Below are 18,817 nucleotides of genomic sequence, written 5' to 3'. Positions count from 1 at the left end.
TGAAGGTGCCACAATGATGAACGCATTTATTCTTTCCTATCATCTATCTATCTATCAGCTAGAAATGTAAGGCTGTCATCATGCAGCCCCCATTGGAAGACTTGCATCACAATCCTGGATTTGTATGAAGCTAGAGTGCACATATGATCTGGTTGTTGGGACCAGCTGTGAACTATTTTGACCCAACTGTCGCAGCCAAACTGTACAGGATACTGGAAAACGAGTGATCAAATTTTGCACCGTTAAAAAAAATATTTTTTGTCAAAACACAAAGCAATTGTGTAGTGTGCGTGCGTTTGTGTGTACATGAGAGAACTGAATCGAATAATCCAGTTGGGGCAGCAGTACCCAGCCCTTTCCACCATGCTGTTTTCCTGATCTTAAAGAGCCTCCCCCCCACCTTGGATACCTGTCCAACGCTGGAAATCATATAGGTACCTGTGCAGTTGCCGGTAGTTTGTGGGAGATTTAGAGCAGGGAAGCAGCACAGTAGAATGGGTTAATTGCTCCATCCCTCAGCATCATGTCTTAATCCAATTCTCACTTCTCTCCAAAACTTTTTCAAACTAAAACTTTTATTCCTGGATTTCCCAGCAGCTCACTGGTTTATCTCTCAGTGGGCTGCTAAACCTGGGCCTGTGGATTCTTATATACAAATAATAATAAATCTGCACATTGATCCGTAGCATGTCAGGGAGAAGGCTAGGCTGGCAGTTAACCCAGTTAGTTTTGTCACAGCCTGATCATTGACTTGAGGTAACATGGAGGCAGTTATTTTCACTGGTGGTACCAGTGTTATGGAATGCCCTCCCTTGTGAAATACAAGAGGTTCCATAAGTATTGGCATTCTGCTGGCTCTTTAAAACATGCCTGTTGAGGTAAGCTTTCCTCTGATTTCCTGGCCTGTGATTTTAACAGACTTGTTTATGATATATTTTAATTAGGGATGTTTTTCTACTTTGATCTTACGGTTTTACTATGATTGTCAGCTTGTTATTTTGCTGCTGGCTTTTTCTGCTTGGGAAATGCATTGACACTTCTCAAGATGAAAGGCGGTTTATGTAGGAGGAAAATTGACCTGCCCTGTGTGTGAGTAATTAACAAAATAATCAGCTGAGTACCTAAATTCCAAACATAGGGCTTTGCACACCCCTCCAGCAGGAGAGAGCCCCCAACAGAATTAAAAACAATCTCAGAGTTAAACAGCAGTATTGCTAGTAGGTTGATTAAAACGCCTGCCCCCTCTCTCTACCCCTGTAGCAATGAACAGACCACATACAGTTCAGTAAGTTTTAAATGCTTAACTTACTAAATCCAAAGGTCCAATTCATGTGTTATTTCATGCAGCAGCAAAAAGAACACAGGCAGATTACTTTTGGGTGCAAAACACAGCATATAGTTTCAAACATTAGTCCTGGTTGATTACATGGCACACAGAGAGGTGAGGAACAGAAAGAGAAGCAGCTTCACTTCCTTCCTCATGGAGGTAAGGGGCATGACCTAGCTGAGTCTAAGAACTCTGTGGTTTTAAACCCTTCATGCACCAACTAGTATGTATGCATAGATATGTTTGACTGCAATTTCCCACAGTATATAAATTATTTTAATAACAAGAATTCGGTTTCCTTTGTTGTTTTTGTGTCATGTATGAAAAGACTTCAGTACATGTAACAAAAACGGGTTTCAGAAATTGTTGGTTTGTAAGCCAATCAATAAAACGAGTTTCACAAAACAGAGAAACACACAAAAAAAGAGGAAATTGGCACAACAGGGACAGAGGTGAACAAGTGAGCTTTCCAACATCCTCTGTTACGCAAGGCAGAACTCATTAATCCAGACCAGGGGTAGGCAACCTAAGGCCCGTGGGCCGGATGCAGCCCAATCACCTTCTCAATCCGGCCCACGGACGGTCCGGGAATCAGCGTGTTTTTACATGAGTAGAATGCGTCCTTTTATGTAAAATGCATCTCTGGGTTATTTGTGGGGCATAGGAATTCGTTCATTTTTTTTCAAAATATAGTCCCACATGGTCTGAGGGACGGTGGAACGGCCCGTGGCTGAAAAAGGTTGCTGACCCCTGATCCAGACCAAACATGATTTTCCTTCTGGTGTACGCACCAGCTGTGCACTAACAGCACCCATCCCTCCCCAGGGTCAGCTGCAGAGATTACACAGCACCTTGGGAGGACTGGCTAATGCCAACCACTAACACACCTAAAGGAGGTTTGGGACTTTCTGCTTTGTGCCATACCATCTGCAACTCATACAGAGTCAGACTCAAAGGGCAAGGTAGCTCAGGTCAGAAGCTAGACACTCATTTTCCCATGAAAGTCAAAGGGTGATGATTATCATTACATAACCAAAAATTAAACGAAAAGATGACAACAACACATTACCGAGCCCAGTTCAAATTGCTGGTTTGGACTTTTAAAGTCCTAACCAGATTGGACCCGAGCTATTTACTGGACCACCCACACCTATACCAACCAGCCTACACCTTAAGATCTGCTTCAGAGGCTCTCCTGGTATGCCCACTACATAAATCAGTAATGAGGGTAGCCATGAGAAGTCCTTTTGGTGGCCTGCCTCATCTCTATGGAACAATGTCCTATAGGACTGACACCAAACCTCCATGCTGCAGGCTTTTCAGGAGCCCTGACGACTTACCTGATTGGTTTCCAGGAATGATATTCAATATGCAGAGTACACTGAGGTCCATCTCTCTGTCCCATTTGACTCAGGAAAGGCTATAGAGGTCTTAGACTGACACCTGGAGGTGGCAATGGGGCTGGGGGAAAAACCTAGGAGGTGAATAAAAATTTCCCCATAACAGCCCAATGAGCCTGCAGATGGGACAGAGACTTCCACTGCACCTGTGGGCAGCAGGTTAGCTTAGAGCACGGTTGGCCAATATGGTATCCTCCAGATGATGTGGGACTACAACTCCCATCAACCCCAACCAGTATGGCTAATATTAAGGAAAGATGGTAGTCGGAGTGCAACAACATCTAGAGGACAACACACTGACTACTCCTGACAGATGCATTCACTGTATTCTTTCTGGTGCCTGCTGAAGACATTATTATTTAGGCAAGCCTTACTCAGATGTTTGGAAAGTTTATATGGGTTTTAATTTGTTTTCGGTCTATTATGGTTTTAATTTTGTGTATGGCGTAAATTATAGCAGTAAAAGTTTTTAGTGATGGTTTTGTTGTTTTATCTTTTTTTGTAAGCCACTTTGTTTTTTCCTACAACCAAGGGGTATATAAAATTTATGAAATAAAAATAAATATATAAGGAAGGGCGCAGAGAACACCACAGCTGTGTCCTCTCACCACCTCACCACCACTTCCTGCCTCCGAGGATCTGCCGCCTAAGGTAACCACCTCACTCTGTCCAATGGTAGAACCAACTATGGCAGCTACTCATGCAAATACCAGCCTCCTCCTCCTCCTCCTTGCTCACTTGCCATTTTCTTCTGCGAGGGGCTGGGTCCCAGTAACTCCTATCTCTCCCCCGCCCCAATACCTACTGCTCCAACAAGAGAGAAGGCAAGCAAAGAGGTAGGGGAGAGTCTGGGCCAAAGGACCAGCCGATGGAGGCTCCTTGCAACTAGGCACTCGCCCAGTGCTTCCTGGCAGGAGTAGGCAGAGACAGCAGCTGCTGTGGCTTCCTCCTGTCAAGACGCTCTGTCAGCATTGGGAGAAGAAAGGCGGGCTCGACTTCTCTTTGCCGAGCAGGGCAGGGGAGAGGGCTGAGCCCACTAGGGGGAGGTGACCCAGCAACCCCCCACCCCACCCTACCCTACAAGCAGCCCTGCAGCATCCCCGCTGAGAGCTCCTTCCCCCGCCCACTGGGGCTGAAGCGAAGTCTCCCTCCCGCTCAGGAGAAAGACAACGGCGGCGGCGGCGGCGGCGACGTCACGCTCTGCCCGGAACTCAGCTGGGTTTCCAGCAGAGCAGCGGGAGGAGGAAGCCAGGCGTGGAACAGCCGGATGAATAATGAAAGCCGAGGCCCGCGCTGATTGGCTACCAGAGGCGCCTCCCGGCGAAGGGACCCGCGGAGCTCGCCGGGGATTGGTCGGCGGCGGAGAATGTCGGCAACTCGGGGCGCGCGGGCGAGAGGGAGGGGGCGGGGTCAGGCTCTCAGCCAGCAGCTGGGGCAGGGCTAAGAGCGCGGCGACGGGAAGAGTCCGGATCGGTCCCAGCGGTGGGCAAGGGGCGCCGGGCGGTCTGCAAGGTAGGCCGGGAGGCACCGGGGGCGGGGGCCGCCGGGCGTGCCGGAGCCTTGCTTTGGGGCGGGAGGGCTCAGCCGCGGCTCAGGTAGAGGTTACCTCTAAGCATGTGCAGAGTGCCCGCTCCATCCGCCGCTTGAAGAGTGACAGCTGGGGGCGGGGGGCTGCTCCAAGGAGCAACTGCTTCCCTTGGGGAATCAAGGGCCGAGTAGGCAGCAATGCTTTAGTCAGGATGGAGTCAGCGAGCGGCTAGCAAAGAGCAAGCTGTGGGGAGGAAGAGGCTGAGAAGTGGCTAATCTTGGGTGCGGGGAAGAGGTGGCTTCGTGGGTGCTGGCGGTGGTCTGCTTTATCCTGCCAGCTATGAGCCTTGGAAGGAGGTGGTGGGTCACGGGAGCCTCTTGAAGGATCCGGGAAGTCTGCCGTCATGTATATAGTTTTTTGGGAGGGGTGTGCGTGTGTATGTGTTAATGCGCGTTCGGTTTCCTAGACTTCGGATTAACTCAAGGTGTTGGGTCTGTCGGCGGAGATGTTTGCTCTCCGTGCCCCCTCCAAAAAGTGTGAGGGGTCTGCTCGCGCCCCTGATATAGGTTATTGCCCCTGAAGTATTTATTAGGTATACTTTGCAGGCCCTCCCCCAATGGCGGGGAGCGTCTAGAGAGACGCGGAAAAGGGAATAATTTTAGGGCTGTTGCAGGTGGGTTGGAAACCCCATGCTGTTCCCTCAACTACAAGGAAAACGGCTGCTGAAAGCTAGGGTCCCATCTGCACTATGAATTTAAAGCGGTTTTGTACCGCTTTAAACAGTCATGGTGCCCCCCCCCTCCCGCCCAAGCACCCTGGGAAGTGCAAGAGGACTGAAAGTTGTGAGGAGAGTTGAGCGTCAATTCTGGGAATTTCCTGGGAAGAAGGATTGATTGTTAAACCTCTCTGAGATTGTGAGCTGAATGTGTGTGTGAGGGGGGAGGGGTGTCTCATGACAACTCTCAGCACTCTTATAAACTATAGATCCCAGGATGCTTTGGGGGGAAATAGAGGATGGTTTAAGGCTTTTTAAAAAACTGCTCCGAGGTTTTGTTTTTTTTTAATCAAGCCGTGTATTTATTTTATAAAATAAGTAAAATAAAGTGCTGTGATACTGCTTTAAAAGTACAGTATAGTGAAGATGGAGGTCTAGGGCAGTATGGCAGCTGTCACCTATGCAGAGCTAGCTGATAAGGTGTTATCTAGGGTGCATTGTTCTTGGTTCTTCCTATCATTCAACAAGGAAGGGTTGGGGCCTGGCTTGACATCCACATGCCTCATTTTTGTGGGGGTGGTATCCCTGTTGCTGGAAGTTATCAACTGGGAAATCCCCATTTTTATCTCTCTCTTCTCTCACCCCACCCCAGCATCACTTCTTTATCTGGCTATACAAACACAGTGTCCCTGAACGTGAGTCTTCATAAAAATTAGATTTAAAAACAAAGCAGAACTGGAGCCAGCCTCCCAAACGGCTGTGGGAGATTCTGACCTGGTTTCGTAGTGAAGTGATGTTTTGCGAGGTTGACCCCCCCCTTCTCACTGACTTATTCTGTTGCCTGCTAAATTGGGCGCTGTTGTGTAGCAAAAAAAACCCTCCACTAAACTTTAAAAAAAGGCTGACAGGAAGCTTCTGTTTGCACAAGTGTCTCAATAGGCCAAGTGTGGGGGAGGTTGCGTTATGGTGCAAAAACAGCTCTGCTGCAAAGCTGGCCAGTCCAAGGGTTACGATCTGGTGATGAGGCCTTGAAACCTCGGTCGATGTTTACCTTTCTGTTTCAGAAGGAAGGCCTTTGCTACTTTCGAGGTACTTCAGCTTTTGCTCTGGACTGCATTGGCAGGTTTCGATGGGGATAGGAGGTACTTGGCTGCTTCCAAGGTTGCCTGGGATGCCTGCTGGAACTTGAAAATTCCCAAATTGTCATTAAGAAGCTTCTAGCAATAATTTAAGAACGTGCTCCGTCACCAGAGCATTCAGATCTCTCAGGGGGGTTCTTGCATGGCTAGGGAAGTGACTGAAGGAGGAGCTTGCTCTTTTGACTGTGGGTTGCACAGGCAGGTTTTTCCCCATTACAGTGGTACCTCAGGTTAAGTACTTAATTCGTTCCAGAGGTCCGTACTTAACCTGAAACTGTTCTTAACCTGAAGCATCACTTTAGCTAATGGGGCCTCCTGCTGCTGAATTTCTGTTCTCATCCTGAAGCAAAGTTCTTAACCTGAAGCACTATTTCTGGGTTAGTGGAGTCTGTAACCTGAAGTGTATGTAACCTGAAGCGTATGTAACCTGAGGTACCACTGTAGTTTATCTGGCCCAGGGATTCCTTGTATAGACATTACAATGGCTATTTAATTGAGGGAGCAGGGTAAGCGATGATCACTTTCTCCTGCCTACGGCAAGGTGCTTGCTTTCTTAACAAGGGCTGGGGAACCTGTAGCCTTTAAGAAGTCGGTTGGCTCCAAGCTCTATCATCATCCTGGACCATTGACCATGCTAGCTGGGGCTGATGGGAGTTGTAGTCCAACAGACCCTGGAGGGCCACTGTCCCTGGTTTAGGCATTGGGGCATATTTCTGCTCCTGTCCTCCAGGATAACCACAGGGAAATGGAAGTGAAGAGAAGCAGCATAGGCTAAGATCTTGCAAAGAAGTGGGAATGTCCTGCTGTTTTCAACTGAACTGGGCACTTAAAAGATGCAGTAATGTTGTATACCCCCCAACATTTTCCCAATGAAAATACGGACACCCTATTCCATAATAATAATAGTAATAATTTATTATTTATACCCCACCCATCTGACTGGGTTGCCCCAGCCACTCTGGGCGACTTCCAACATATATACCGTATTTTTCACTCTATAACACGCACGTAGTTTTTAGAGGAGGAAAATCCATAGGCATGCTACCCGTAGGCATTCCCTCCATAACACACACAGACATTTCCCCTTACTTTCTAGGAGGAAAAAAGTGAGTGTTATGGTGCAAAAAATACGGTATAAATGTTTTAAAACTTCCCTATACAGGGCTGCCTTCAGATGTCTTGTAAATAGGTTGTATAGTTACTTATCTCCTTGACTTAGGGGTCGCATACCCTCCAACATTTCTCCTATGAAAATAGGAACGTCCTAAGGAAAAGTGGAACATTCCAGGATCAAATCAAAAACCAGGTCGGCTTTTGTAAATCTGGGACTGTCCCCGAAAAAACGGGACACTTGGAGGGTCTGATATTGATGTTCCAGTGCGCTGACTTCCATGATGTTGACTGCGAGGTGTTTGCTGAGAACCAGTATTCTTTCTCCGTCTCTTTCTCCCCCGCTTCCCCACCCCCCTCTGGTTTGCAGTAAGTCAGTTTTATGATTCCTGGCTGACTCCTGCTGCTGCTGCTGCTGTTCTCCCAGCTGGCGTCTCCAATGTCAAAACCACAGTGCAGTGTTTGTCTCTGGCCTGTGTTTATAGAAGCAAGGTGCGAAAGAAGCGACATCTTATACAGGAGCTTGGTTATAAAGATCAGGACAGCTATTCTGTAAGCGTAATAATCCATCATGATCCAGCACAAAGCCCTTGGCTACGTGGAACAAATTAAACTTGTTAAAGGTCACACATGCAAAACAACTTTGCTTTCATTTAATTCTTTTCCCAAAATAAATGGAAATGGGAGCATTTATTTGACTGGGGGGAGGGCACACTTAATGTGTCAAATCTGGCTTTTAAAAGTCTGACAGAGTCTGCCAGCTATTAAGAACTGGTCCTGCTTGGAAGTCGGGATTTCTGTTAAGTCCTTTGTCAGAGGTATGTATGTTGTAGTAAAGTGAGGCCCTTACTTAAACCAAAAGCTTTTGCTCCATACGTCATGTGATAATCCTGCAAACAGGTATTGAAATGAAATTTTTGTGCCATACTTCTGCATCTTAAGTTTTAATCCCATGCTGTTTTGTCTTTTTTAAAAAGACATGTAAAAAGACCTAACATGTATAAAATCCAGCAAAATAACATATATTTACAATAATTAAATTTATCTTAGACCAGTGGTTCCTTATTAGGGGTCCGAGGACCCATAGAATGCACCCAGGGAGTCCATAGCCCCATCCCTTACCTACCCCCAACTATTTTTTTGTATTTTTTGCATAGTAATATCACAAATTTTATTGTCTGTTTCAGTGCTGTATGATTTTTGTTTTGTAATACATTTTTATTAGTTTTCAATTACAGTCCAATAATAGCCTCATTATAACAATAGCAATTTTAATACAATTATTAATACAAATAATTAAAATACCGAATTATATAATTTAGTTAAAGTGGCTAGATTTGATGGTTTGATAATTTTCTTTATTTCTGCATTCCAAAATCTTATCAGGTTAAATTACATTCTGGTCACAATAAAAATCCCTTATACAACAACAGCAATATTAATAACTTTTATTCGTGTTGGCACATTAAATGATTTATAAAACTGCAAGTGAGGAACTCAAACTATAGCCTTGTTCTTCCTGTGTGTGGCAATTATTTTGTCCATGGTGTTTCTTCCTGTCCTTGTAAGATGTTATGTCTTTCTTTCCCCTGGTTGTTGCTGTTATCCATCATGCCTTTGGCAGAGCTGATATCCCATTGTCGTTTCAGAAATCTCTCCATCGCTCTGTCCCATGCTTCATTGTTTTGCACCAAGAACTTTAACAACAGCTGCAAAAGTCACTGTGTCCCAGTAAATAAACTGTTGTCACCATTTTCCTTCTCAGCCTGGGAAGAAGAGCGGTCTGTCGAACTACAGATGATTCAGTAAAGAACCTTAGCAGCTACTTGGCAGTTCACAGACTCCTTTCATCCTTCCTTCCTGCTGAAGATATATGAGCAATTACACTTCCAATAAAATTAAATTCCATGTCCTCTTAGCATTATTCATTTCGTAAATAATAAAGGATGGGGAAGAGTCAGCTCTTAAGTTTCCATCGTAAACCTTTTGCAAAATAGAGCTTTCCTCCCCCCCCCTTTTACACACAGTTCCGTTTGATGTTATATTCCATGTTTATAATCCTGTTTCTTCCACCCTCGCTTGAACAAATATATAGTAATTTGAACTAACGTTCAGAGGAGGGTTGCTGAATCATAAATGTGGAGAAGAAAACTTTAAATAAACTGTAGGCTCTCCCCCCCCCAGTCTTTTGCACCAAATGAAGTCTTATCTCAAGTTCAAACCTTAAATCCTTGCAGTTGGTTTGTTCCGCCGTTTGTGATCTTATCTCTTCTAGCACGTGCCTGTACTTTAGTCCAAATTAAGCTCTAATTAACAGGAGAACCTCTGCTTCTTAATGGCAGCGCCGGAGGGTTTTCGGCAGGCGAAGTGCTTTTGCACTCAGCACCTCCCTGGCCCCTGCATTCCATGCACTGCGTTATTCTACCTAACTTGTAGAGTTGGAGAGTGCCTTGTAGCCCCCACACACCCTGCACCATGCACGACATTCAGAGCTAGAGCGCCCCATATCTCAGGTGGCACAGTGGGTCAGTATGCTTGGTTCTTAACCAGAAGGTTGGTGGTTCGAGCCCACCCAGGGACAACTGTGGGCAGGATTCCTGCATCACAGGGTGTTGGGCTTGGTAAATCTATGGGTACCTTCCAATCGTACAGATCTATTATTCTATGAATAGGTGACTGCCCAGCCGCTAATTGAAGATCTCAGGCTGACAGGCCAGGAGAGGACATTTTCTGTGGCATCTCCTCATCTGTAGAACTTCCTTCCCCACAGAGGTGTGTCTGGCACCTTCAACAGAGAGCTTTTGGTGAATGCTGAAGACAAGCCTCTTCACTGTGGCTTTTGACACTCAATGTCTTATTTTTAGGGACGTGGATGGCGCTGTGGTCTAAACCACTGAGCCTCTTGAGATTGCGACATGGTGAGCTCCCGTTGCGCGGTCCCTGCTCCTGCCAACCTAGCAGTTCGAAACCACGTCAAAGTTCAAGTAGATAAATAGGTACCACTCGGGCAGGAAGGTAAACGGCGTTTCCATGCGCTGCTCTGGTTTCGCCAGAAGTGGCATAGTCATGCTGACCGTATGACCTGGAAAAACTGTCTGCGGACAGACGTCGGCTCCCTCGGCCAGTAAAGCAAGATGAGCACCCCAACCCAAGAGTCATTCGCAACTGGACTTAACTGTCAGGGGTCCTTTACCTTTACCTTTTTATGTCTTATTTTTAGGACCCAGCTTGTTTCTGCGATTGTTGGTGGTTTTGAACTGCTTTTAATAATAGTAATAATAATAATAATAATAATAATACCCCACCCATCTGGCTGAGTTTCCTCAGCCACTATGGGCGGCTTCCAATTGAGTGTTAAAACAATGCAGCTTTAAATATTAAAAACTTCCCTAGGCAGGGCTGCCTTCAGATGTCTTTTAAAGATAAGATAGCTGCTTATTTCCTTGACATCTGATGGGAGGGCATTCCACAGGGCGGGCACCACTACCGAGAAGGCCCTCTGTCTGGTTCCCTGTAACCTCACTTCTCGCAAAGAGGGAACCGCCAGAAGGCCCTCAATGCTGGTTCTCAATGTTGTGCAATACTGTGTTTTAATATCAGTATTGCATTTTAATTGTTGTACCTTAGGGTGAAGGGTGGGTAATAAATTGTAATATTTGTAATATTTATGATAATATCTCCAGAGAGAGAGAGAGAGCGAGGCAGCCCACCTGCCAGGCAACAGTTTCCAGCATCAAACTGATCTTATCGTGAAAAACTTTTTAATGTTCATCCAAAATCTAATCCTGCCCTCTGGGGCAGAGAGAACAAGGCTTTGTCATAGCACTCCTTCATTACCTGAAGGGATTTCACACTGCAGCCACCACACCCCTCAAGTCTTGGCTTCTCCAGAATAGAGATCCAGGTCTGTAGCATCTTCTTTGACAATATGTCAGTACTGTATTTAGTTTGCATTCTGAGTTTCCCAGGGTCCACAGAAAGGTGTGTCATAACGTTTCTCACAGAAACGGCGAGAATCCCAGAGTCCATCGCTTCAAATGAGTGGAGAACTGTCATTCAACTAGGAGAGGCAGAAAGTTCAGTGGCTGTCTTTATTTCGAAACAAATGCTTTGAGTTTTCTTTGCTTGTTGTGGCTCTCCCAGCACTTTGCTTTTAGTGGTTCCCTAGCCATGTGCACAGGAAACGTTTCTCAAAGTGAGAAGTGGCCAGTGCATTCAAAGCTGCATTATCTTCCTCCACGTGCAGAAGTGCTTTCAATTGTTTCTTGGTGTATCTGGTTTCTGTTCTGCATCTCTCTCTCTCTCTCTCTCTCTCTCTCTCTCTCTGTTTTAAGCCTATGAAGAGTTCTGCTGCAGCAGGCCAATGGCCCATGTTGTCAAACAGCCTATTGCATCTCAGAGGACATTTATCAGCACCCTACCTCATCCTGCTCCTTCAGCCGCTTGAATAAAATCATAGGGCAAGTTGACAGATAGGATCCCTGCAGATTCAGATTATTAGCAACCATGTGCAGAAAGTTCACAGGGCCTGTAACCACTGTTAGAAGTCGTGTTTATCTTGGGGACCCCATCTTTATGGACACCTTCTAGTTCACTGGCCTCGTTTGCTTATACAGTGGTACCTTGGAAGTTGAACGGAATCCATTCCAGAAGTCTCTTTGACTTCCAAAACACTCGGAAACCAAGGCGCGGCTCCCACAGCCAATCGGAAGCCCCGTCGGACATTGGGTTCCAAAGAACGTTTGCAAACCAGAACACTCACTTCCGGGTTTGTAGCGTTCGGGAGCCAAAACATTCGACTCGCAAGGCATTTGGGATCCAAGGTACAACTGTCATGCTAAGCCCAAACCATAGCTTAGTGAACAATTGCAGCCACTTCACTACCTTCTACCCCACAATCCTGCCACTGAACTACCTGGCTGGACTAAACAGACCATGGGCAGTTAACTAAGTACAAACCTTGGAGCCACTTGGGTTCACACAGAGCTCTGAGCCAAATCACGGCTTTGCTCTGGGTAGCCTGACAGCATCAGACCCAGGGGAGGAGTGAAGCAGTCAGCTTTTTCCCTAGGCACCTGTACCTATGCATGTTCTTGCTGTGTTACATCCAAACCAGACAAGGCACAAATTTGATGCATATATTTTTAAAAAACAAAAGAAAACATGGCAAGTCAAGTGTCTTAATTGCGCTTTTAGATTTTAATAGTTTTTCTTTGATACAGTATTTTAATAGTTGTATTTGTTTTGTGAGCCACTTGGAGAATTTATATTATGGATTGGCTATGTGCCACCAGCCTTTCCCCAACCTCCCAGTACTTTGCACTACAAATCGCATCAGCCTCAGCCGGCTGGGGAAATCCTGCTGCTTTAAAATCTTTCTTTCGGCCCAGCTTGGCTTTCGTGCAAGCATGATGAGTCTGCTGTTTGCAGTGGGGAATCAAAAGCATTTCCTGATCCACTGTGCAGACTGCTGGCTTCTTTCACTTTCCATTCATGGTTTGAAAAAAGAAGACCGCTCTGAATTGCGCCATGGTGGTGGTTGTTCTTCGAGACTGAAATGTCTACCCTCTCCCTTGCCTGCCGACGACTTATTTCAAATGATTCTTGACCCTCAGGAAACTGAAAGATCGGAACAGACAAATAACAGTTCTTTCCTCCCGGGCTTCATAGCTAGCTTCCAAATGACCTGTGCATGGAACAAATCCGAAGGCAACTTCCTTGTCTCTGGGGCAGTTCCCAGCAGAGTCTGCCTCCTGTGTTTCCCGTAAGCCCCTTTCCTGCTTTCCAAGGGAGTTGCTGGAGGCTGGCTTTGGGGGCGAATGAGAACAGAGATTGAGAATTCATCCCGTGCTTACCGGTCAAGACTGTAAAGGTACAGTGTTGTTGGGGGGGGTGGCGTGTCCTGTGAGTTTTGTTTCATTTCGTGCTCTGAGGGGGCTTTTTGAATGTGGGTGCAAGCAAACGTGACTTGGTAAATGTGGAAGGTTTGCCAAAAGTCCGTCTGTTCTGCAGATGTGACGGAATGAGATGCTGGCGTGAATCGCACCACAGCAAAGAGCTGGTGGGGAATTACTTTTTTTTTTAAAAAAAAGGCTATCTCATTTTAATTCTGGACGACCTGTCGTCCATTGTAAAGGCCTTTGATTATATACAATAAAATTTATTTAAATGGAAATATTTTAATTCCGTAACTAGAAAACTAGAACTGAAAAATGGATGTGGTAGTTTGTTTACTTCCTAGGAGGTACGCGTGGAGGAGCATCTGTTTGGTGTAATGGTGAGAGTGTCTGACTAAGACTTGGGAGACCAGGGTTCGAACCTCCACTCACCTATGAAGCTCACTGGGGAACCTTGGGCTAAACACTCCCTTTTAGTATAACAGTTTAAATGAAGAGGATGAAAACTTAGGGTTGGCATACGTCCGGAATATCCAGGACTTATTCGGAATACTGCAGTCGAAAGCAGTGTCTGGGTGGAAATCACTAAAAATGCTCGGGAAAATCCAGACATATGGCAACCTGTGTTGGCAGTGTCATTTTTTTGTGATTTTCCTTAAAAATAGGGCAAAAACTTGTTTGTTTGCCAAAAAAAGCTCAACAAACTATGTATGCCACCTAGAACTCTTTGGAGGAAAGGTGGGATAGAAATGCAGTAAGATAAACAAACAGCAGCAAAACCCAGCAAAAAGAGCTTTTAAGCACTCTGCCTTGCTTACCAGGCTCTGGGAGACACTCACCTGGAGGGCTTTGTGAGATGTCACAAAGGCCTCCAGAGCTGACACAAGACCTTTCCAGGGCCAGGTAAGCTCTCCACCTTGCATGTGTTTAATTTGTGTGATGGGTGTGCTGGCCAGCCGCCAAGTGCATAAAACTGTGATCACGCAACTTTCGAGTCAACTGTATTTATTTAGAAGATTTATAAGCCGCTTAATCTAAGAGCTCCCTAAAGTGGTGTACAAATAAAATGTAGCTAACCCAGCTAAAATCTGCAAAACAATTAAAAAACAAACGCACATAAAATAATTATTAAAGCGCAGATAAAGCCAGGCAAACTTTTAAAACAAATACATTATGGGTAACTGAAATAATGCATCTTGTTAAGCGGCCAAGGCCAGCCAAAATCTGTTGGCATCTTAATACAAACAAACAAATGAAGTTACTTGTTTTTTACACAGCATCTTTTTTTGCAGTTCAGCAGATTAATTAGTTTTTGGGGGTTGACTATGGCTTCTGTCCAGAACAGATGCAAGCAATTTACTCTGTGGCTGATACTTGCAAATTAGGCAAGAATTATTTTGTCACTCCAGACCCACAAATGCAAAATGTGGCCTTTCACGGGCGTTTGAGAATAGCGACTCTTTTTAAGTCAGTTACCTGCATAAATTGAAACCAGAGGACACTTACCGAAACCATGACCTTTCAAATAATTTTCCAAGCAATGCTGCTGTCTTACGAATGCGGATGTGTTAAGGGCATTTTGTCACTTGAATACGTGCCAAGTGATCCTGTATCTTCCTATCTTGTCACCTCTGCTCATTTTAATTTGTAATTTGACAGGAGGAACAGGCTAGCCAAAATGAAATCATCACTGCAAAAAACTGCTGTACTGGAGGAAGTAATTGCATAATTGCCTTATGTTGCGCTTTTTTACAAGTATTCAAAATGCCACACACACATTGTTTCTCTACAATCCTGTGGGTTTTTTTAAAATGTATGTCGGCCTCTCTCTTTTTCTCCCCCCCCCCCATGTTACTCTGAAAAGCAAGAGGTTGAGGTGTTGGCTCAGTCCCAAATGTGATTTATTTGAGCCAATAATCGTTAGTGCTACTATGAACTCTTAATAGCATCTTAAAACTCCTCCCTGTTCTTGTAACTCTGGACTTTTTGCATATATTCTATACAGTAATTAGTAATTCCTTGGGTTTGGATACAACCACACACAGGCTGGGTTTTTCAGATTTTTTGATGCTGCAGAGAGAGAAAGAGAACAGGAATCAAGACTTTTCTATGAAAGAAAAATATTTATATATATGTTTCTGTATATAAGATAGGATGTGTGTGTGTGTGTATTTATATGTGTGCTTGTATATGTCCTATCAATTGCTCCCTTACATTCTCTGTGTCTGTGACACTTTATTCCTATCCTGTATTTACTCAAAGTCAGAGCCTGGAAGGACCACAGACCAGCGGCAACCACTGCCCCTGTTTCTTAGCCTGGCATCACTCAAGCTGGAGTAGTGTAATTGTTAGTATTGGACTAGGACCTGGGAGACCAGGGTTCGAATCCCCACAGAGTCATGGAACTCACTGGGTGACCTTGGGTCAGTCACCGCCTCTCAGCCTAACCTCCCTCACAGGGTTGTTTTGGGAATGAAATGAGGGACACTCGTGTGTCCCCTTGAGCTCCTTGGAGAGCTTTCTGACTGCAACAATAAAATACGGTAAATATGCTCCAGCCTGCCATATTTTTTTATCGAAGCGTGGGTTATAAATTCGTTAATAAATTTAAAATAAATTTTAAAATCTGGAAAAAACCTACATTGGGCAGCTGAGATTTCCTCCCCTCCCCCAACTGCCAATTTAGGAAGGAATATCTGATGGAACAAAATATCAGAACAGACTTTAAAATGATCTCAGAATTCTCAGCTTTTTAAAAAGCCTTTGCATGCTAGCTCTTTTGTGACTGTCCCCTGCACATCCTCTAACCCAATCACAGGCTTTTGTGAACCAGGTGGTTCATTATACTTCATTACCACCTCCTTAAAAAACATTTTTTAAGAGTGTCACAGCAGAATATTTCCCCCTTCTTTCCCCATATGGTTCTGCCCTACCCCAGGACTTCCAGCATGTGGCCTCCATGAATCTCTCCCACCCCCCAAAAATCCCACAAGCTTCTATTATGTCCTGCATTTACCATGCTCCTCTGCCTGTTTCCACAGTGGGCTATTGCAACAGCATTCATCTGCACAATGGAGGCTGTTCTATGAGGGCATTGCCCCCCCCCCAACTTCTCAGCTGGCCCTCACCTGCCTGTCTTCTACTTGCAGTTAGTGGGTGGCTGTGCTTGACATTGGCTATGTCAGGCATAGGCAAACTCCGGCCCTCCAGATGTTTGGGACTACAGTTCCCATCATCCCTAGCTAACAGGACCAGTGGTCAGGGATGATGGGAATTGTAGTCCCAAACATCTGGAGGGACGGAGTTTGCCCATGCCTGGGCTGTGTCTACTGCTGGTCTCCCTGCCTTCCAGCTTACCAGTCCCAATGGGCAGTAATGCCCACCACAGGACCCAGACTTTGTGGTAATGTTACCAGGATGAGGTCCACCTCCCCTTTCCAGGCTGACTTTAACTGCCACAGAGGAGAAAGACGTCTTTAGAAATCTGAACTCGGGAGAACTCTGGCTGGCATCCTCTTGTGAGATTCTCCGTGTGGGGAATGTGAATGGTACAGAGACTATATATATATATTCCTGGGGAGGAAGGTTTGTAGCTTCCTCGGTAGTGCATCTGCTTGGCCTTTACAAGGTGTCAGGTTGAATCCCTGGCATTTCCAGTTAAAAAGGGGGAAACAGGTGCCCTGGAAGGCTGCTGCCAGTCAGAGTGGACTATACCAGGCTAGATCCACAGGTATTCTGAACTAGAATTAGGCACAGAAAACCCTGCCCCCCTCCCTTTTCTCTTCTTTCATGGAACTCAAGGCGGCATACGTGGGGCTCCTCAGTTGTCTGCCATCCAGGCACAGGCTCAAAATTTGCTTAGCTTCAGCAAGGCAGCTGTATCATTTGCCCTCAAGCCATGCCCTAAGACCTGCCTGTGTTTTCCCTCTACAGAGAAGCTTTGGTATGGGCTGCCCACCTAACGCGGCCTCTCTTTGAAAACAAGACGAGGTTTGTTACCTCACCGAATTTTGCGCCGTTATTCTGAAGTGTGAGGTAAAAAGAGTTAAATACACACACTTGGAACATTTTATGTCTTTTTGGGTAAGGACCAGGGGCACAAGCCTGTTTGCTTAGCTCCTGGGAAATCTCCGGTCCAGATTTCACCTCGACCATCTAGCTTTCAGAAATAATAACGCTGACCTAACTTGTTGAGAAACTGAGAGAAAATATGTTGGGCTCTTTGAACACTTGAAGTGAGCTCCATAAATGCTAAATATAGAGCGTAGCGGTTAAGAGTGTGGTACTTGGACCTGGGGGACTTGGGTTCAAATCCCCACTCGGCCACGAAGCTCACTGAGTGACCTTGGGCCAGTCACTGCCTCTCAGCCTCACCTACCTCACAGGGTTGTTGTGGAGTTTAAATGGGGAGACGGCAAGTTGAGCCTTGAACAACGCTTTAGTTTGTCATCACTTATAACGGGGGTGCTCCATTTGAAGGTACCTGTCAGGCACCTTTTCCAACAATGTTATCTCTTGTGTTATGAAACAGTGCCACACCCCCTACACCCCGTTATACTCTGATTTCCCATTTATTTTTCAAACTGACACTCTTAACATTTTGCAGCTACAGCTTTGGTTTTCCCTTCAATTTAAAAGAACATCCTCAAAAATAGATAAACGTCTGCAAACCTCTGTGTGCCCACAAACGTTATATTTCCCTCTTGCTTCCTAGTGGCCCCATTTTGGCTCCATCCACCATGGGGTGATTCCTGATTAGTATCCTGGGGCAACTGTTTGGTCACTCACTTTTTGTGTTGATTGACAGTGCTGGCTGTCAATGAGGCAGTGCCATTCAGGAATATACACCCACATTTCTGCAAATATCTTTTCAGTACCTATACACATACACCTGTCTCCTCCCCACCCTCCCACCCCACCCCCCAGTGTTTATCTAAACTCTCTTCATTGTTGTCTGGCTATGTGTGTCAGTCAACAATTAGTTTTGTCTTTGATTTGTTTTATTTGCACTTTGGGTGATGGTAGTGGGCGGCTTCTTTAATCAGCTTGCAGAAGAGAAGTGGAAAGTTGTTGCAGGACTACTTGAGCTGCCTGCCATGCAAAGCGGAAGAGAGAACTGTGTTGCCTGTGTGTCTTGATGACAAAATTCTTTCCAGGCCTCAGACTTAGAGGGTTTGGTGCTGTGTCTTTTGCTTGACTTATAATAATAATAATAATAATAATAATAATAAATTATTTATACTTCACCCATCTGGCTGGATTTCCCCAGCCACTCTGGGCGGCTCCCAACAGAATTAAAAGCACAATAAAACATCAAACATTAAAAACTTCCCTAAACAGGGCTGCCTTCAGGTGTCTTCTAAAAGTCAGGTAGTTGTTTCATTTCCTTGACATCTGATGGGAGGGCGTTCCACAGGGTGGGCGCCACTACTGAGAAGGCCCTCAGCCTGGTTCCCTGTAAACTTACATCTCGCAGTGAGGGAACCACCAGAAGGCCCTCAGAACTGGACCTCAGTGTCCGGCCTGAATTATGGGGGTGGAGACACTCCTTCAGGTATACAGGGCTGAGGCTGTTTAGGGCTTTAAAGGTCAGCACCAACACATGGAGATGAGTCTAGATAGTATTCTGATCATGGAGTTCGAGTGAGAGCGTGAATGGGACCACATGAGCTCTCTTGCTCTCAGTCAGTTGTGATTCCAG

General features: G+C 45.5%; 1 protein-coding gene across 3 annotated transcripts in view; it reads left to right on the top strand.

Annotated features, from left to right (window-relative positions):
* Positions 1-4,116: 4,116 nt before the first annotated feature.
* STAT3 (signal transducer and activator of transcription 3) overlaps positions 4,117-18,817 on the top strand; it is a gene marked incomplete at its 3' end in the record, with an annotated part of 39,732 nt that continues 25,031 nt past the window's right edge. For all 3 annotated transcript variants that reach the window (XM_079948711.1, XM_079948710.1, XM_079948712.1), the window contains exon 1: positions 4,117-4,239. The remainder of the gene's footprint in view (positions 4,240-18,817) is intronic.

Source organism: Podarcis cretensis, assembly GCF_951804945.1.
Source record: "Podarcis cretensis genome assembly, chromosome: 13".
NCBI classification, from domain to species: domain Eukaryota; kingdom Metazoa; phylum Chordata; class Lepidosauria; order Squamata; family Lacertidae; genus Podarcis; species Podarcis cretensis.
Note: the sequence above shows the minus strand (reverse complement) of the source record. Positions and strands in the feature narration are given on the sequence as shown.